A 21,817-nucleotide genomic window follows, 5' to 3' on the forward strand; every position below is an offset into this window, starting at 1 on the left:
AATTGTTCCCCTGCTGGGCCCTTCGGGCAGGTGAGTCCCAGCAGGTGAGCGCTTTGAGGGCCATTCCTCAGCCTGCGGGCCTCAAGCACAGCAGTCCCTTTGTTTTTCAAAGCTAGCTGTCTGGGGGCTTCCTTCTCTGGAGGAAGTCTTAAAGGCTGGGGTGCCTGATGTGCGGACCAAAGCCTTTGCTTCAGAAGTTGGGGTTGTGGTTCCCTCCCAGGTGTGGGTTTGTGGCAATACTGTGTCGGCCTCTCCTACCAGATGCGTTGTGACTTTGTTCTCATTTGCTCCACGTGTAACCATCACTCAGCTGCTTTGGAGGCTTTTCTTTTAGGAAAATACGGAATTGTTCGAATGTAGCTGTACATTCAGTGTCTGTGGGAGGAGCGGGGTTCAGAATCCCTCTATATTGCCATCTTTTAAAAAAAAATTTTTTTTTTTTTCATGTACACACAGCTATATTTTTGGCTGTGCTGGGACTTTGCTGCTGCACGAAGTCTTTCTCTAGTTGCAGAGGGCAGGGGCTGCTCTCCAGCTGCAGTGTGAGGGCGTCTCACGGAGATGGCTTCTCTTGTTGCAGGCACAGGCTCTCGGGTGAGTGGGCTTCAGCGGTCACAACACAGGGCCTGGGTAGTTGTGGCACACAGCCCTGGGTGCTCCACAGCGTGTGGAAGCTCCCCAGACCAGGGGAGCTGGTGAGCCCTGCATTGGCAGCTCGATTCTTATCCACTGCACCACCCGAAAAGTCCTATATTGTCATCTTGAACTAAAACTGTTTCCTTGGCTACCGGATGATGCCATTCAGGTCCAAGATTATATCTGAAAGTGGTACCCCGTGGTCACCCATGTGAGGATGTAGACGCAGTGTTGGGTCTGTCTTCCAACTCCATAACCAGTCTTTTTTTTTCCTATAAATGTGTAGATCATTAAACCTCTACTAGGTGACTCTGAAGTTCTTTAGCTTTCCTTTGCAGTGGCACCAGAATTGGAGCGGAATCTCTAAAAAGAGTATTGCCTTTGCCAGCAAAGAGCATTTAAACTGTGCTTTTGAGAAAGAGCATTTTTTCTCCTGTCCCTCTGCTTCCTGTTGGATTCATGCTCCAGCGCTGAGGAGGTCCCTGGTGGCCCGGGCGTGGTGAGAATCCAGGCTGCCCTGGCAGGGGAGGAGGCCTGGCCTCTGACATCTTGAACTTCCTGTATCTCTGGTTGGCCTGGATGACCACTTTAAAGCAAAGGATACACTCCGGGGCAGCCATAGGAAGCGATGCATGAAACCAGGGATGGAGCAGGGAGAGTGGAGCCAGGACAAAAGAAGGTGGAAGTTGCTCAGTCATGTCCGACTCGTTGTGACCCCATGAGCCACACAGCCCATGGAATTCTCCAGGTCAGAATACTGGAGTGGGTAGCCTTTTCCTTCTCCAGGGGATCTTCCCAACCCCGGGATCAAAACTCGGTCTCCTGTATTGCAAGAGGACTCTTTACTAGATGGGTTATCAGGAAGTCCTATGGAGTCAGAATAACCTTTTCATTTCTAGGGCCACCATCCTCTCCGCCACTTCCACAGGTTCACCAACCAGAAGATCTTACTATTTTTTCAGCATTAAAAAAAATTCTGTTGAGTTATAATACACATTCAGAAAAGTACACATATCCTAAACATACAGCTGGTAAGTTTCTACAGCCTAGCCAATTCCAAGTCATCAACACGCAGGTAACAAGGCAGAATTACTAGGACTTGATCCTTTTCATTTACTGCCTCCGCCCATTAACCAATCTCCTAACATTTAATATTATAGATTAGCTTTTTAAAGTAATCTTTTCCCAATTTATTTAAACTAAAAAAAAAATTCTCCCATCCCCCATCTCCAGCAACTAACCAATCTGTTCTCTGTATCCATGAGTGAAAAAAATAATTTTTTTTAATTTAAGATTTCACATGTAAAAGAGAAGTTTTTATGTTTGTCTTCCTCTGACTTTATTTCATTTAGCATAATGCCCTCAAGATCTATCCATATTGTTGCAAAAGGCGAGATTTTATTTTTTATGGCTGTTCGATATTCCACTGTGTTTGCATATATACCACAACTCCTTTATCCACTGATGGACACTCAAGTTTGTTTCCATATCTGGCTACTGTGAATACTACTGCAGTGACCACGGAGGGGCATATGTATAAAGTTGGTATTTTCATTTTCTTTAGATAAGTACCCAGAAGTAAATTGCTGGATCACATGGTAGTTTTAACTTTAATTTTTTGAGAGCCTTCCATACTGTTTTCCATAGTGGCTGTACCAATATACATGCCCACCAAAAGAGCACAAGAGTTCCCCTTTCTAAACATCCTCACCAACACTTGCTAGTTTTGTCTTCTTCATAATGAGAATTGTGACAATGTGAAATGTGACATTTTTGTCTTTTTCATAATGAACATTGTGACATGTGAAATGATACCTCATGGTGGTTTTGATTTGTGTTTCTTTTCATGTCCCTGTTGGCCATCTTTATATCTTCTTTAGAAAAAACGTCCAGATCCATTGCCCATTTTTAGATCTTTGTTTTTTGCTATAAAGTTCTATCAGATCTTCATATATTTTGGATATTAGCCCTTTATCAGATATGTGACTTGCAAATATTTTACCCCCTTAGGTAGGTTGCCACTGCATCTCATTAACGGTTTTCCTTGCTGTGCAGAAGCTTTTTAGTTTGATGAATTCTCGCTTATTTATTTTGCTTTTGTTGCTTTTGCTTTGGGTGCCAGATTTGGAAAATCATCACCAAGATGTATGCCAAGGAGCTTATCACCCATGTTTTCCTCCCGGAGTTTTATGATGTCAGGTCTTATATTATGTCTTTGATCAATTTTGAGTTCATTTTTGTGTCTAGTGTAGGATGGTGGTCAAGGCCCATTCTTTTGCATGCGGCTGACCAGTGTTCTCAGCATCATTTACTGAAGAGATTCTCCTCTCCCTGTTGTATATTTCACTCTCCTTTGTCATAAATTAATTGACCAGACCATGTTTGTGTGAGTTGGTTTCTGAGCTCTTTATTGGTCTGTGTCTGTTTTATGTCAATACCAAATCTTTTACCTACTATAGCCTTGTAATGCAGTTTGAAATCAGGGAGCATGTTGGCTCAAGTTTTGTTCTTCTTTCTCAAGACTGCTTTGGTGATTCAGGATCTTTAGTGGTTCCATACAAATTTTAGGTTTCCATTTCTGCGAAACATGCCTTTGGAATTTTGATGGGAACTCCACTGAATCTGTAGATTGCTTTGAGGAGCATGGACATTCTATAACAATATTGGTTCTTCCATTCCATGAACATGGGTGTCTACATATATTTGGGTCATCTTCGATTTCTTTCAGTAATGCTGTGTAGTTTTCAATATACAGATCATTCACTTCCTTGGTTAAATTTATTTGTAAGTATTTTATTCTTTTGGGCAGTTGTAAACGGGATTTTTTTTTTCTTAATTTCCATTTCTGATATTTGTTATTAGTATGTAGAAAAAACAACAGATTCTTGTGTATTTTGTAACTTACAGCTTTACAGAATTTGTGAGGTCTAATAATTTTTGATGGCATCTTTGACTTTTTAATGTATAATGTCATCTGTAAATAATGAAATTTAGTTTTTTCTTTCCAATTTGGATTCCTTTCATATTTTCTTTCCCTAATTGGGACTTCCAATACCATGTTGCATAAGTGGCAGGATTGTCTTGTTCCTGAAAAGGAACATTTTACAGGAAAAGCTGTAAAATATGTTTCACAATTGAGTAAGATATTAGCTGTAAGCTTGTCATATATAGCTTTCATTGTATTAAGGTATGTTATTTCTATACTCACTTTGTCGAGAATTTTTATCATGAACTGACTTTGTATTTTTTCAAATGCTTTTTATGCATCTTTTGAAATGATTGTATATTTTCCCCATTCATTTTCTTAATGTGGTGTATCAAATTGGATTGTTTGTGAATTTTATACCATCCTTGCATCTCTGGAATAAACCCCCCTTGATAATTGTGTATGATCTTAATGTATTTTTGAACTTAGTTCAGGATTTTTGCATCTGTGTTCACCAGGGATATTGGCTTGTAATTTTCTTTTCTTGCAGCATCTGATTTTCATATCAGGGTAATGCTTACTCCATAAAATTAATCTGGGACTGTTCCCACTACTTTTGCTTTTCAAGAGTGTGAAAAAGATTGATGTTCTTGAATATTTGGTAGAATTCACTATTGAAGCTGTCTGGTTTTGAACTTTTGACTATTGGGAAGTTTTTGATTACTAATTAACTCTCCTTATTAGTAACTGACTTGTTCAGATTTTCTATTTCATTTCATGATTTAATCTTTGCAGTCTGTATGCCATAGGACATTTGTTCTAGGTTGTCTAATTTGTTGGCGTATAGTTGTTCACATCATTCTCTTAGGATCTTTGTATCTCTGTATTACTTGTAATTTCTCCAATTTCTGATTTTATTCATTTATGCCCTTTTATTTTCTTGATGTGTCTGGCTTAAAGGTCTGTCAATTTTATTTTATTTATCTTTTCAAAGAACCAGCTCTTAATCTCATTGATCTTTTCTATTGATTTTTAGTCACTATTTTATTTATTTTTGCTTTGGTCTTTATTATTTCCTTCTACTAATTTTGGTCTTTGTTCTTCACTGTCCAGTTCCTTTACATGTAAAGTTAGAATAATTTGAGATTTTTTGGTTGTTTCTTGAGGCGGACCTGTGTTGCGGTTAACTTCCCCCTTCCTGGCTTTTGCTGCATCCAATACATTTTAGAATGTTTGTTTAGTTCAGTGCAGTTGAGTCACTCTGTCATGTCCGACTCTCTGTGATCCCATGAACCGCAGTACGTCAGGCTGCCCTGTCCATTACCAACTCCTGGAGTCCACCCAAACACATGTCCATTGTGTCGGTGTTGCCATCCAACCATCTCATCCTCTGTCGTCCCCTTCTGCTCCTGCCCCCAATTTTTCCAGCATCAGGGTCTTTTCAAATGAGTCAGCTCTCCGCATCAGGTGGCCAAAGTATTAGAGTTTCATCATCAGTCCTTCCAATGAACACCCAGAACTGATCTCCTTTAGGATGGACTGGTTGGATCTCCTTGCAGTCCAAGGGACTCTCAAGAGTCTTCTCCAACACCACAGTTCAAAAGCATCAATTCTTCAGTGCTCAGCTTTCTTTATACCCCAACTCTCACAACCATACATGACCACTGGAAAAACCATAGCCTTGACTAGACGGACCTTTGTTGGCAAAGTAATGTCTCTGCTTTTGAATATGCTATCTAGGTTGGTCATAACTTTCCTTCCAAAGAGCAAGCGTCTTTTAATTTCATGGCTGCAATCACCATCCACAGTGATTTTGGAGCCCAGAAAAATAAAGTCAGCCACCATTTCCACTGTTTCCCCATCTATTTCCCATGAAGTGATGGGACCGGATGCCATGATCTTCATTTTCTGAATGTTGAGCTTTAAGCCAACTTCTTCACTCTCCTCTTTCACTTTCATCAAGGGGCTCTTTAGTTCCTCTTCACTTTCTGCCATAAGGGTGGTGTCATCTGCATATCTGAGGTTATTGATATTTCTCCCGGCAATCTTGATTCCAGCTTGTGCTTCCTCCAGCCCAGCGTTTCTCATGATGTACTCTGCATATAAGTTAAATAAGCAGGGTGACAATATACAGCCTTGACATACTCCTTTTCCTATTTGGAACCAGTCTGTTGTTCCATATCCAGTTCTAACTGTTGCTTCCTGACCTGCATACTGATTTCTCAAGAGGCAGGTCAGGTGGTCTGGTATTCCCATCTCTTTCAGAATCTTCCACAGTTTATTGTGATCCACACAGTCAAAGGGTTTGGCATAGTCAAGAAAGCAGAAAGATGTTTTTCTGGAACTCTCTTGCTTTTTCCATGATCCAGCAGATGTTGGCAATTTGATCTCTGGATCCTCTGCCTTTTCTAAAACCAGCTTGAACATCTAGAAGTTTATGGTTCACATATTGCTGAAGCCTGGCTTGGAGAATTTTGAACATTACTTTACTAGCATGTGAGATGAGTGCAATTGTGCGGTAGTTTGAGCATTCTTTGTCATTGTCTTTCTTTGGGATTGGAATGACAATTGACCATTTCCAGTCCTGGGTCCACTGCTGAGTTTTCCAAATTTGCTGGCATATTAAGTGCAGCACTTTCACAGCATCATCTTTTAGAATTTGAAACAGCTCAACTGGAATTCCATCACCTTCACCCGCTTTGTTCGTAGTGATTCTTCCTAAGGCCCACTTAGACTTCACATTCCAGGATGTCTGGCTCTAGGAGAGTGATCACAGCTTCGTGATTATCTGGGTCGTGAAGATCTTTTTTGTACAGTTCTTGTTCTTTGTTCTTTGCGTATTCTTTGTTCTGTGTATTCTTGCCACCTCTTCTTAATATCTTCTGCTTCTGTTAGGTCTATGCCATTTCTGTCCTTTATTGAGCTCATCTTTCCATGAAATATTTCCTTGGTATCTCTAATTTTCTTGAAGAGATCTCTAGTCTTTCCCATTCTGTTGTTTTCCTCTATTTCTTTGCATTGATCTCTGAGGAAAGCTTTCTTATCTCTCCTTGCTATTCTTTGGAATTCTGTATTCAGATGCTTGTATCTTTCCATTTCTCCTTTGCTTTTTACTTCTTGTCTTTTCACAGCTATTTGTAAGGCCTCCTCAGACAGCCATTTTGCTTTTTTGCATTTCTTTTCCATGGGGATGGTCTTGATCCCTGTCTCCTGTACAATGTTCATAGTTCATCAGGCACTCTATCTATCAGATCTAGTCCCTTAAATCTACTTCTCACTTCCATTGTATAGTCATAAGGTATTTGATTTAGGTCATACCTGAATGGTCTAGTGGTTTTCCCCACTTTCTTCAATTTAAGTCTGAATTTTGCAATAAGGAGTTCATGATCTGAGCCACAGTCCGCTTCTGGTCTTGTTTTTGCTGACTGTATAGAGCTTCTCCATCCTTGGCTGCAAAGGACATAATCAATCTGATTTCAGTGTTGACCATCTGGTGATGTCCATGTGTAGACTCTCTCTTGTGTTGTTGGAAGAGGGTGTTTGCTATAACCAGTGCATTCTCTTGGCAGAACTCTGTTAGCCTTTGCCCTGCTTCATTTTGTACTCCAAGGCCAAATTTGCCTGTTACTCCAGGTGTTTTTTGACTTCCTGTTTTTGCATTCCAGAATGTTTGTTACCATTTCCATCTGTCTCGAGATATTTTTTAATTTTCTTGCATCGGTGCCTTTCTCCATCCCTTCACTTTTAGTCTGTGTGTATCTCTACATCTAAAGTGAGTGTCTTGTCAGCAGCACAAAGATGGGTTTTGTATTTTATCCATTCAGCCACCTGTCTTTTGATTGGCGCATTTAGCCCATTTATACTATATAGTAAGTGTTGATAGGTATATGCTTATTGCTATTTTATTATCTTTGGGTGTTTCTGTAGTTTTTTGTTTGTCCCTTCTTTTCTTGCTCTCTCTTTTTGTGGCTTGAAAACTTTATTGATATTCTTTTATTCCTTTCTCATTATCTTCTGTATGTCTACTATAGGTTTTTGCTTTATGATTACCATTACACACATATGATGTGTGTGTGTGTGTATGTGTGTGTGTATATATATATATATATATTTATATCTGTTTTTTGGTTGATAACAACTTAAGTTTGCACTCTTAAAAGCTCACATTTTTACTCTTCTCCTCCCATGTTTTATGTTCTGATTCACATTTTATATCTTTTTTTTAAAAAATTTATTTTCAGTAAATTAAATTTACTCATAAAAACATTCTAGAAATGCACAATTTTTCCTTTTTAACCCAGTATATAAAACCTAAAAACAGACTATTTCACATTTACAATTCAAAATCAAATAAGCATAATATTAAATATTTATAAAACTGTATCTTTTAAAAATATTTATAAAGTTACATGCCATTTTGTAGAATGGTCGTAAAAGAATGACTCAAAAATGGGAGAATTTTCCTTCATTCGTAAAGAGAAAATATGTCCAATAGAAGCTGTGAAGATTCTTGTGTACACAAGTTCTTCAGTTTCCGTACCAAAGCCTGTCTTTGTGTATTGAGAACCTTCTGAGGGGCTCCTTGCAATACTGGGATGGACTGGCCAGCACGCTCTTCCCTCCAATAACTGTGTAGTAACATTGACCTTTGGCCTCAACCAGCACAGTATGTAGTCTGAGTATCGATTAAAGGTACATCTTTTATCTGGTGTATCCCTTAACTAATTATTGCTGTTATAGTTATTTTTACGAGTTTTGCCTTTAGCTTCATAGGTGATCAACTCACTACATTTACTGTATATTCACTTGTACAAGTGAGGTGTATACTCCCATGTGTCTTCTTGTTACCAATTAGTGCCTTTACTTTTTCCTTTAAAGAATTTCGTATAACATTTCTTGCAAGGGCATTCTAGTGGTGATGACTCTTAACTTTTGCTTGTCAAGAAAACTCTCTCACTTTCAATTCTAAATAATAACTTTGCTAGATAGAGTATTCTTGGTTTGGGAGTTTTTTTCTTTTCAGCACTTTGAGTCAGTTCAGTTCAGTTCAGTTGCTCAGTTGTGTCTGACTCTTTGCAGCCCCATGAACTGCTGCATACCAGGCCTTCCTGTCCAACCCCAACTCCTGGAGCTTGCTCAAACTCATGTCCATTGAGTCAGTGATACCACCCAACCATGTCATCCTTTGTTATCTCCTTCTCTCTCTGCCCTTAATCTTTCCCAGCATCAGGGTCATTTCTGAGGAGTCTTTGCATCAGGCGGCCAAAGTATTGGAGCTTCAGCTTCAGCATCAGTCCTTCCAATGAATATTCAAGACTGATTTCCTCTAGGATTGACTGGTTTGATCTCCTTGAAGTCCAAGGGACTCTCGAGAGTCTTCTCCAACACCACAGTTCAAAAGCATCAATTCTTCAGTGCTTAGCTTTCTTTATATTCCAACTCTCACATCCATACATGACCACTGGAAAAATCAGAGCTTTGACTAGACAGACCTTGGGCTATTTCTTTCTGTTCTGCAGTTTCTGTTTAAAAATATTATAGTTTTGTGGGGATTTCCTTGTACATAACAAGTTGTTTTTTTCTTGTCGCTTTATTTGAATTTCACCGTTTTTTTTCCAGTATTGTCGTTTATCTGTTCCACAGTCCAATCCAGAGTCACATTGGATTTGCCTGTTCTTTTTTGGTTTTGCTCTTCATTAACAAATTTTTCCTAATTTTTCTCTATTAGCTTTTAATTACACAGTTTCATAATTATTTTTGAATGTTTATCTTTGAACAAAGTAACTTATACTTTCTGGAATGGGCTAGTTCTTTATCCTTGGATAACAAATTAAGTTGCTTTATTTTATGTTATTGTTAGTCAGATACCAGTTAGAAGTTGGGAAGCATCTGCTAAACATGGCAGCCTCTTGTTTTAAGATGACTGATGCCTGGCTTTATTTCTGATGGCTGCAGGGCCGGTTATCTATTTGGAATCTCCTAGTGTATGACATTTCAAATAGATAGCCGGCCCTGCAACCATTAGAAATAAAGCCAGGTGTCAATTATGTGTATGACAGCAATGGCACCCCACTCCAGTACTCTTGCCTGGAGAATCCCATGGACGGAGGAGCCTGGTGGGCTGCAGTCCATGGGGTCGCTAAAGAGTCAGACATGACTGAGCGACTTCAGTTTCACTTTTCACTTTCATGCATTGGAGAAGGAGATGGCAACCCACTCCAATGTTCTTGCCTGGAGAATCCCAGGGACAGGGGAGCTTAGTGGGCTGCCGTCTATGGGGTCGCATGGAGTCGGACACGACTGAAGTGACTTAGCAGCAGCAGCAGCAGCAGCAGCAGTGTGTGACATGGGCTTCACTCACAGCTCAGGGTTAGAGAATCCCCCTGCCAGTGCAGGAGAAGTGGGGTGATCCCTGGGTAGGGAAGATCGCTTGGAGAAGGAAATGGCAACCCATTCCAGTATCCTTGCCTGGGAAATCCCATTGACAGAGGAGCCTGGAGGGCTACAGTTCATTGGTCACAAAGAGTTGGCCAAGACTTAGCGAGTAAACAACCAGAGGATGATATAAGCTGTGCCATCTACAAGTCCAGGCATACGCATCCTCCTATTTTATATGGAAGACGGAGAAACACCCTAGTCATCCAAGTTTATAATAAAGAGAGAGGCCAGGAAGAACTCCTGGAACGCTGAGCTAGTCTGTTATCTTAACGGTGAGGGAATCAAGCCTGAGAAATCCTGAGCCTGCCCGAGTCACACGCTAGTTCATGGCGACGTGAGACTAAGCTTATACGACACCACCCATGCTCTACATGCCTCCTCACTCTTGTACTTTATTTGCACTTGGCTTACGTGTTTATGTACACAATAAATCAATAAGAATCTTCATGCACATTTAAATTTGGCTTCTGTTTATCTTGGCAGATAAAATTGGACTTTATAGTGACCACTCTGATTTCCTTCTCTGCAGCTTAGCTTCCATTGTATTATAGCACATTCAATGGGACAGAAATCACAATCGAGAGATTGATTACAGGTTATCATTAATTTGCAAACAAAAAAGTATAAATTTCAAGATTGCTCCATTGGTTAGAGTTTACTAGAGCGTGGAAGGTTTTTCCCCAGCTTTCCTTATGAGTTGCTGGAAATTGTTCAGTTTATTACTGGGGTCACAGTGCTGTTTCTCCCTCCACACCTCCCCCACACATCTCTTTCTGTGTGTCTATAATCCAGTAATAGCTCCTCACACTGGCTAGACATGGCGATCATCCTGGTATATTCAGTGTTTCAGGCCTCTTATGCTTTAATGTTGAAAACCATTTAAACTATGTTTCAAAAGTTTTTTCTTATAGCTTCAAAATTTCTGAAATAAGACTTTCAGAAATTCACACCATTTCTCAAGTTGGTACTCTTCTGATAATTTACATGATTGATTGATTGGTTGATTTTTTAGCGCACTCCTTCTACTCCACCATCTTGAATCAGCAGCCTACTCCTTTCCCAATTTTGAACCAGTGTGTTGTTCCATGTCTGGTTCTAACTGTTGCTTCTTTTTTTTTTTTAACCTTTTATTTTTTAAAAAATATAAATTTATTTATTTTAATTGGAGGTTAATTACTTTATAATATTGTACTGGTTTTGCCATACATCTACATGATTTAAACATATTGTTCTATGTTGAAAGATACATTTTGGAAATGTTTCCTTTTGCCCTCTCTTTCATTTCTGTAATGAAAATGCTACCACTGGAGGCAGACCATTTGTGTGACCTGTAGCTATTTGTGACTAAACATCCATCACTCTTGTATTCTATTGAAGAATCCCCGTGATAATTCCCCTTGTCATATGCCAAGGGATGTCAACAGCCATCCTAAATAATGTTATTCCTTCTGTACTGATGGCCCTCGATATGGCTCACTTGCCTTGACCCGTGACCATTTTATCACCTGGGATCTGAGTGTCTTTCTGAAGCTTCATTTGGACGAGGACTGACATTTCATAGGCCATTTAGAAAGGGCACCTCCCATTGTCTCTGGCTTTCAACCCTTTCATTATGCATTGTTCAGAGTGGACAATAAAGCTTCCTCCCTTCCTTTATTTTCTATACCACACTCTAGTACCGTTTTTCTTATCAAAAGCTAAAGCCTAGAGTTTTAAATGACTGTTTTTCCTCTTTTGGAAATCCATACCAATTTCTATTGTTTACTGAACCGTGTATTACTCTCATATCTGACTCAGTGCCAAGAGCTTTATGTATTATTTAATATTACAATAGCAAAACTCCTCTACTTACATCTTGCAAAACCCTGGTGTGTCAGCAGAGTTTCTATTATCAATCTTATGTCTCAAGCAAAAAATCCATCATGCCTACATCATTACCTCACATTCAGACATTCTATACATATTCTTGGGTAACTGTTTTTTCTTAATCACTTCAATATTTTCTTATTCATTCTTCTTTGCAAAATGTTATTTAACTAAAAAACTATTTTGATCTCATCATGTACCACATTGGATCAGGCACCAGTAACATCACAGTGGAGAAGACGGACACTGTCCATCTTCATGGAGCTGACCACCCAGTAAGAGAGATGGAGCAGACTGCCTTTTTTCATTTAACAAACATTTGTTCGTCCTTAACTCTCTCGATAGTAGATAACATCTCCAGCAAGAATGCAAATGGCAACTCCCTGAGGACTGAAGAGTAAACGAGGGCAGCCAGATTGAGGGGGGAGGAAAAACTAGAAAAATGATCAACACCAGTGAGTGTCCAGGAGTTTTTTCCTTTTATCTCCTGACTTTCACCTGAGGGTACCTGGCAGTCTGCATTGCAAAACTTATACAGTGGGTGAAGAGAGCAAAACCTCTAAGAGAAACCCCACTTTTCTAGCCAGAGAACTAAGGAAAGGGGGGCCCTGTGTGCTGAAGAGAGTAGAGAACGGGAAAGCTGTTTTCTCTCTTTTCTCCTCTCTCTCTTGGCCTAGCCATAAGGCTAACTCTCCTTGCAATTGTTGATGTTCAGTCGCTCAGTCATGTCTGACTCTTTGCAACCCCATGGACTGCAGCACGCCAGGCTCCCCTGTCCTTCACTATCTCCTGGAGATTATGCAGACTTATGTCCATTGAGTCGGTGATGCCATCCAACCATCTCATCCTGCCGCCCCCTTCTCCTGTTGCCCTCAATCTTTGCTAGCATCAGGGTCTTTTCCATTGAGTCAGCTCTTTGCGTCAGGCACCTAAAACCCCAAGAGAAAACTAGCTTTATGGTCAGAGGACCTGAGAGAAGAGGCCCTGGAGAGTCAGACAGTGTCAGGGAAGTCCAGAGAAGGTCATCTACTGAGTCTGTAGGAATCTGCACAAGCTCTCTGCTCATCCAGAGCTGTGAATACACAGAACAGACCCAACGGAGAAGAGAGAGGCTTGGAAGACTGACCTGATATAGAAAGTACTACCCCCTGAAGGCAAAAAGGAACTTTCCATCTCAACCTAACCAGGCAATTGCCTGCTAAAACAAACAGCACAAAACCAGCATTCTCAAAGGACTTAAATAGGACCCAAAATCTCATAACACAACAGTCAGTTGCAGAATTACTTAATACAAAACAAACTAGGAAAATATGACCATTTCTCAAGGGAAATGGCAATCAAATGCCAACAGTGAGATGAGTCAGATGTTGGAACCAGTGGACAGTGTCTTTAAGCAGTTATTATAATCATGCTTGAGATAAACAAAAGGTACAAATAAGTTCCCAACAGAGAGAGAGAAACTTTTTTTTTAAGTGAATGTTTTAGGACTAGAAAACACAATATAATACACATTTTAAAATTTTTACTGGATAGGCTCAATAGAACTGACACATCAGAAAAAGCCACACTAGAAAACAATTAATTGAAATAATCCAGCCTGAAATATAGAATGAACACAGATTTAAAATAAAATTAAAAGTGTCAGGGGCCTGTGGGATAGCATCAAAAGTTCAACATTGACTAGGGTTTCAGGAGAAAACGATTGGCATGGAAAAGAGGTTTAGAAAAAAGTTGGCAAGCTTAAAACTTAACAAATTTGAAGGAAAAATATAAACCTCAGTGAAACCCAGTCAGGGAAGACTTGAAGGAAGCCACGCCGAGGCACATCCTCATCGAAGTGCGAAAGGAAGGAGGGATCGAGTTGGAAGATAAGAGAGAAGAGGAAGGGGGAAAGGAGCAGAAAGAGGCAGAGGGAGAGAGAGGAAGAAAAAGTTAAAAACCGATGAAAGCCGTAGATTGTGGAAAGACAGCGCATAAACGAAAATTATGAATGACGGAGATTTCTCACCCGAAACCATTACGGCATGAAGATGGTCACACATGTTTGGAGTGCTGAAGGAAAACAAAAGGAGAGATGTCCACACAGAATTCCGTAAGTTCTGCAAATGTCCTTGGGAGATACAAAATGCACTTCAATGAAGAAAGCCAGAGAACTTGATGCCAGCCCTTCTGCTGTGAACGAGGTGCTAAAGGAAATTGTCCTGGTGAAGAGAAACTTGAAACTTAAGGAAGAAGGAATAGCAAGAGAAATGATAAATATCGGGTTAACACAATAAAGTATTTTTTTCTTCTAGCTGCTTAGAATGTGTGTGATTGGAAGCAAACAATCTAACTTTGCATAGTGAGATGGTCAGTGTACGTAGTTGTAACAGTGGGTTGGCCGGAGACCTGAATGAACTTTTTGGCCAGCCCAAATACCTGTGACAATCACATGAAAGGAATAAGGGAAAAGGGACTAAGAGGTTTATAAGGCTTCTATATCTTGCTAAAAATGAGAAGTTAACTGTACCTGGACTATAAAGTATGCATGTTGTAACAGAGCTACCAGTTTAAAAAAATGCAATGAGAGATTTTTTTAAAGAGATAAATTTAAATTTAAATGCAAGAGTAATAAATATTCAAACAATACATTCCAAAAGGGCAAGAAAAAGGATAGAATGAACAATAAACAGAAAACAAAGTATTAGCCTAAATTCAGACACATTAATAACATTAAATGTAAATAGTGTAAATAGCCAGTATATGACAGGTTTTCATATTAGATAAAAATAAGACTCATTATTACAAGAAGCCCACTTTTTATCTAGTGACAGGTTAGAAGTAAAACTATGGGAGATGTAATATCTAACTACTAATCCAAAGAAAGCTGAGGTAGACATATTAATATGAAAAAAGAGTAGATTTCAGAGAAAATTACCACAAATAAAAACAAAATACACAATGAAAAAGGGATCGGTTCGTTAAGAAGACAGAACAGCCTTAAACACGAATGCCCCTGACTACAGCATATCCAAAGATATGGAGCAAATTCTGATAGAATTAAAGTTTCAAAAACAGCAGACATTTTAGAGCTAATAAACAATTCAGCAAAGTTCCAGGATAAAAATGTTAACACAAAATGGGTTCCATTTTTATACACTAGACAATCCAAAAAGGAATTTAAGGGGAAAAAGTTCATTTATGATACAATCAGAGCAAAATACTTACGGATGAATTTAACCAAGGAGACAAAAACATTGCTGAAAGAAAGGGAAGACCTAAATAAATGAAGAGATAGCCCATGTTCATAGATTGGAAATTTTAATATTGCTAACATGACAAATTGCCCAATATGATTTACAGGTCTAATGAAATCCCTCTCAAAATCTGGGAATAGGAAAAAAATATGTAAAACAGATCTGTCCATGAGATTTTCCAGGCAGGAGTACTGGAGTGGGGTGCCATTGCCTTCTCCAAAACAGAAATTTATCAAACCTTAAACTTTTATTCATCAAAGGACACTATCAAAAAAGTGAAAAGATGAACACAGAATGGGAGAAAATATTTTCAAATCACATATTTGATTTTAAAAAATTAATTTAGAATATATAAAGAACTCCCCACAACTCAGCAGCAAAAATCAACACAATTCAGAAATGGACGAAAGACTTAAAAAGACATTTCTCAGAAGAACACATACGAATGGCTAAAACACACATGAAAAAGTGCCCAGCATCAGTAGTCATTATGAAAACGCCAATCAGAACCACAATGAGATACCAGTTCACACGTAAGAAGATGGCTATTTTAAAAAAAGGAAAAAGAAGATAAGTATTGGTGAGAAATCACGACACTGTGTGTATCAAACCCCACAGTATTCCACTGGGTATTGCCAGTGGAAATATGAAATGTGCAGCCACTGTGGAGAAACTGTTTGATTCCTCACGAAGTTAAACAGAATTACCACATGATTCAGCAATTCCACTTCTAGGTGTATATTCAAAGGAATTGAAAGCAGAGACTCACATTCTTGTAGACCAGTGTTTAGAGCTGCGTTATGCACAATAGCCAAAGGGTAGAAGCAACCCAGATGTCCATCAATAGGTGAAGAGTTTTTTTTTTTAATGGACCACATACATACATTAGACTATTACTCATCCTTAAAAAGGAATGAAGTTTTGATATATGCTTCAACATAGATAAGCCTTGAAAACATCAGGCTAAGTGAAATAAGCCAGACACAAAATGACAAATTTTGTATAATGCCATTAATATGAAGTGTGCAGAATAAGCAATTCCCTAGAGATAGAAAGTAGAACAGAGGTTACCAGGGACTATGGGGAGGGGGCTCTGGGGATTTAGTGTTTAGTGGGTTAAGGGTTTCTGTTTGCAGTGATGAGAGAGCTCTGGAAATGGATGGTGGTAACATTTGGATAATGTTGTGAATGGTTTTAATGCCGCTAAATTGTACATCTACAAGTAATTAAAACAGGAGACTTTATGATCTGTATTGTTACCACATTAAACAATTTAAAACTTTCAACAAATTTCTTTATTTGGCTGTGCTGGGTCTTAGTTGTGACATTTGGGATCTTTTGTTGCAGCATGTTGGATCTAGTTCCTTGACCAGCGATCAAACCCAGGCCCCCTGCATCAGGACCGTGGAGTCTTAGCCACTTAAATATGAGAGAATTTAAAAGACATAAATCTGCGTTCTATGCAGAGACCTGAAGACATCTCTCTTGGTAGCTAATAGAAGAAACAAACCAAAAGTCAGCAAGGATGGAAGACCTGAGAAACAGTACCAGACAATTTGATGAAATTAGTATTTTTCAAACACTTCAAAAATAGGATACATATTCTTTTCAAGTACACAGGAAACATTTACCAAGATAAACCATATTCTGGGCCGTAAAATATCCATAACAAATTTAAAAGCATAAACGGAAATTATTCCAATTGTTCTCTCTGACCATAATGAAATTAAATTTTGTTGTTGTTCAGTCGCTCAGTTGTGTCCAGCTCTTTGCAATCCCATGGACTGCAGCACGCCAGGCTTCCCTGTCCTTCACCGTCTCCCATGGTCCAACTCAAACATTCATATTGACTACTGGAAAAACCGTAGCTTTGACTGGATGGACCTTTGTTGGCAAAGTAATGTTTCTTCTTTTCAATACATTGTCCAGGTTTGTCATAGCTTTTCTTCCAAGGAGCAAATGTGCTTAGTCACTCAGTCATGTCTGACTCTTTGTGACCTCATGGACTGTAGTCTGCCAGGTTCCTCTGTCCATGGGGATACTCCAAGGAAGAACGCTGGAGTGGGTTGCCATGCCCTCCTCCAGGGGCTCTTCCCAAGTCAGGGATCGAAGCCAGGTGTCCTGCATGGCAGGCAGATTCTTTTACCATCTGAGCCACCAGGGAAGCCCTCCAAGAAGCATATGTCTTTTGATTTCATGGCTGCAGTCACCATCTGCAGTGATTTTGAAGGCCAAGAAAACAGACTCTGTTGCTGTTTCCACTGTTTCCCCATCTATTTGCCATGAAGTGATGGGACCGGATGCCATGATCTTTATTTTTTGAATGCTGAATTTTAAGCCAGCGTTTTCACTCTCCTCTTTCACATTCATCAAGAGACTCTTTAGTTCCTCTTTGCTTTCTGCCATAAGGGTGGTGTCATCTGTATATCTGAGGTAACTGACATTTCTCCCAGTAATCTTGATTCCAGCTTGTGCTTCATCCAGCCTGTATTTCACATGATGTATTCTGCATATAAGTTAAAAGGAGTGACAATATACAGCTTTGACATACTCCTTTTCCTATTTGGAACCAGTCTGTTGTTCCATGTCCACTTCTAACTGTTGCTTCTTGACCTGCATACAGGTTTCTCAGGAGGCAGGCAATGTGGTCTGGAATTCTCACAAAATTTCTTTAAGAATTTTGCACAGTTTGTTGTGATCCACACAGTCAAAGGCTTTAGTGTAGTCAATGAAGCAAAAGTAGATGTTTTGTTGGAATTCCCTTGCTTTTTCTATGATCCAACAGATGTTGGCAATTTGATCTCTGGTTCTTCTGCCTTTTCTAAATCCAGCTTGAATATCTGAAAGTTCATAGTTCATGTACTGTTGAAGCCTGGCTTGGGGAATTTTGAGCATTACTTTGCTAGGATGTGAAATTCGTGCAATTGTGTGGTAGTTTGAACATTCTTTGGCACTGCCCTTCCTTGGGATTGGAGTGAAAACTGACTTTTTCTGGTCCTGTGGCCACTGCTGAGTTTTCCAAATTTGCTGGCATATTGAGTGCAACACTTTAATAGCATCATTTTTTACGATTTGAAATAGCTCATCTGGAATTCCATCACCTCCACTAGCTTTGTTCATAGTGATGCTTCCTAAGGCCCACTTGACTTCACACTCCAAGATGTCAGGCTCTAGGTGAGTGATCACACCATTCTGTTTATCTGGGTTGTTAAGATATTTTTTATCTAGTTCTTCTGTGTATTCTTGCCACCTCTTCTTAATATCTTCTGCTTCTTTTAGGTCCATATCGTTTCTGTCCTTTACTGTGCCCATCTTTGCATGAAATGTTCCCTTGGTATCTCTAATTTTGTTGAAGAAATCTCTAGTCTTTCCCATTCTATTGTCTTCCTCTATTTCTTTGCACTGATCTCTGAGGAAGGCTTTCTTATCTCTCCTTCCTATTCTTTGGAACTCTGCATTCAGATGGGTATATCTTTCCTTTTCTTCTTTGCCTTTCATTTCTCTTCTTTTCTCAGCTATTTGTAAGGCCTCCTCAGACAACCATTTGCCTTTTTGCTTTTCTTTTTCTTGGGGATGGTCTTGATAAACTACCTCCTGTACAATGTCATGGACCGCCATCCATAGTTCTTCAGGCACTCTATCAGATCTAATCCCTTGAATCTATTTGTCACTTCCACTGTAGTCCTAAGGGATTTGATTTAGGTCATACATGAATGGTCTAGTGGTTATCCCTACTTTCTTCAATTTAAGTCTGATTTAATTAAATTAGAAATCAATAAGTGAAAAATCCCCAAATATTTATAAATTAAATAGTGTACTTTACACACTGCTATATTTAAAATGGATAACCAACAGGGACTTATTGTGTATTGCATGGAACTCTGCTCAATGTTCTGTGGCAGCCTGGATGGGAGGGGAATTTAGAGGAGAATGGATATGTGTATATATGTATGGCAGAGCCCCTTTGCTGTACACCTGAAACCATCACAACATTGTTAATTGGCCATATTCCAATACAAAGTAAGAATTTAAAGTGCAAAAAAATTTACTTCTAAATAGCCAATGAGGCAAAGGGGAATTTTCTAGGGTAATTACAGTGTTTGAACTGAATACAAATGAAAGTTCAATATAGTGTATTTGTGGAATATAAAAGAAAGGAGAAAAAAAAAGAGTAAATTAAACCTAGAGGGAAGAAATATTAAAATAACAAAAACAGCAGAAATAAATGAAGTTCAAAACAGAAATGGAGAAATTTGAACCCAAACTAGTTCTTTGAAAAGATCAGTGAAATTAATAAACTAGGCTGACCAAGAAAAACATGAGGGCTATGCAGCTTATCATATTGAGGAACGGAAGATGAGATCCAGCACCGACCCCGTAAACACTGCAAGAGCAGGGGCACCACGAAGAACTCGAGCCTCATAAATCCAACAGTCTAGATTAAATGGGCCAGTAATTTGAAAGACACAGCTACCAAATCTTGCTTAAGACCTGGGGTGTGGTGATGCCTTTTTGGATAGAACACTGAAGGCTCAATCCATGAAAGACATGATAGATAAACTGCCTTCATGAAAATGCAAACCTTCTGCTCTGTGAGAGACACTATCAAGAAAAATAGATCGGAAACAGACCAAGAGAAAATATTTGCAAAAGACATACCTGATAAAGAATGGTTATCCAAAATATACAAAGAACTCTTAAATCCCAAAGGTGAGAAAACAACCCATTTAAAGAAATGGACCAAAGACCTTAACAGACACTTTGCCAAAGGAGATGTACAGATGACAAATAAGCCTGAGAAAAGACGTACCACACCGCATGTCAGTGGGGAAATGCAAGTTCCAACAAGAAGGTGCCACCACACGCCTATTAGGAGGGCCAGAATCTGGAACGCTGACAACACCAAACGCTGGGGAGACTGTGGGGCAATGGGGACTCTCATTCACTGCTGGTGAGAATACAAAATGGTACAGTCACTTGAGAAGGCAATGGCAGTTTCGCACTACACTAAACATACTCTTACCACGTGATCCAGCAATGACGCTCCGTGATATTTTCCCAAAGGAGCTGAAAACTTAGGTCCGCAGAGACACCTGCACATGGATGTTTACAGCAGTTTTATTTTATAATTGCAAAATCTGCAAGCTACCAAGATGTACTTCAGTTAGAAGAAGGGTAAATACACTATGCTACATGCAGGCAACGGAATAGTATTCAGTTGTAAAAAGAAATGAGCTATCAGTCTATAAAAAGAACCTTAAATGCATATTATAAAGTAAAAGAAACTAATCTGAAAAAGGTTACGTACTGTATGATTCCAACTATATGCCATTTTGGAAAAGGTGAAACTATGGAGACAATAAAAAAAATTATCCATGCTTTCTCAGGGCTGGAGGGAGGAAGGGATGAATACATACAGCACCAGAACTTTGGGGACAGTATAATTATTATTCTGTATGATAGCATAATGATGGGTACATGTCTATGCATTTGTCAAAACCCATAAAACACACAACACAAAAAGTGAACTCTCATGTAAACTATAGACATTAGGTACTGCTCAGGTTGGTTCATCAATTGTAGCAAGGGTATACCACCAGCATAAGATGTTAGAAGCGGAGGGGAATGGCTGGTTTCTGAGGGACGCTCTACTTTTTGCTCACTGTTTTTGGTAATTCTAAAACTAAAAATTGTCCATTAATTTTTATGTTTAATTAAAAAAATTATAAAGAACAAGATGGTGGAGGAATAGGTGGACATGGAGTACATCTCTCTCCAGAGAAACATCAGGAATACACCTTCAGACACAGAACACCAGAGGAGAGCGGACAGGAGTACCTGGTCACTGGAAAAGAATATATAGAACCACGCAAAACTCGGTAGGATGAAGAACTAGGGGGAAAACAGAAGTGTTAGTAGGCCTGGACCTGCCCTTGGCGGGTGGGGGAACTGAAGCAGGGGTCCAATCCCCACATCAGGGCAATTGCCTGAGTCAGAGGAGAAGCATTTAAGGCTGAGAGTGAAGCAGCTGATCTGTGGCAGCCTAAACAGGATAAGAATCAGACAGTCCTTGCTGCAGCCATACCTACCCCGAACGGGGACAAGGGTCGCCTGGAAGGTGCAGCAGCTAGGAGCTGGAGTTTGGTGAGTGTGGAGTGATCCCAGGGTGAGGGCTGTGGAGAGATGGATCGAGGGGAGGTGAGGGAGGTGACTGGCAATAAAATGGATGACCTGGAAGAAATGGACAGATTCTTAGAAAAGTTCAATCTTCCAAGACTGAACCAGGAAGAAATAGAAATTATGAACAACCCAATTACAAGCACTGAAATTGAAGCTGTGATCAAAAAATCTCCCAAAAAACCAAAAGCCCAGGACCAGATGGCTTCACAGAAGAATTCTATCAAACATTTAGAGAAGAGCTAACGCCTATCCATCCTTCTAAAACTCTTTCAAAAAATTGCAGAGGAAGGAAAACTTCCAAACTCATTCTACAAGGCCACCCTCACCCTGATACCAAAACCAGACAAAGACAACACAAAAAAGAAAACTACATGCCAATATCATTGATGAACACAGATGCAAAAATCCTCAACAAAATTTTAGCAAACAGAATTCAGCAACACATCAAAAAGCTCATACACCATGATCAGGTTGGGTTTATTCCAGGAATGCAAGGATTCTTCAATATACATAAATCAATCAATATGACACACTG

Source organism: Capricornis sumatraensis, chromosome 4 (assembly GCF_032405125.1).
Source record: "Capricornis sumatraensis isolate serow.1 chromosome 4, serow.2, whole genome shotgun sequence".
NCBI lineage: Eukaryota > Metazoa > Chordata > Mammalia > Artiodactyla > Bovidae > Capricornis > Capricornis sumatraensis.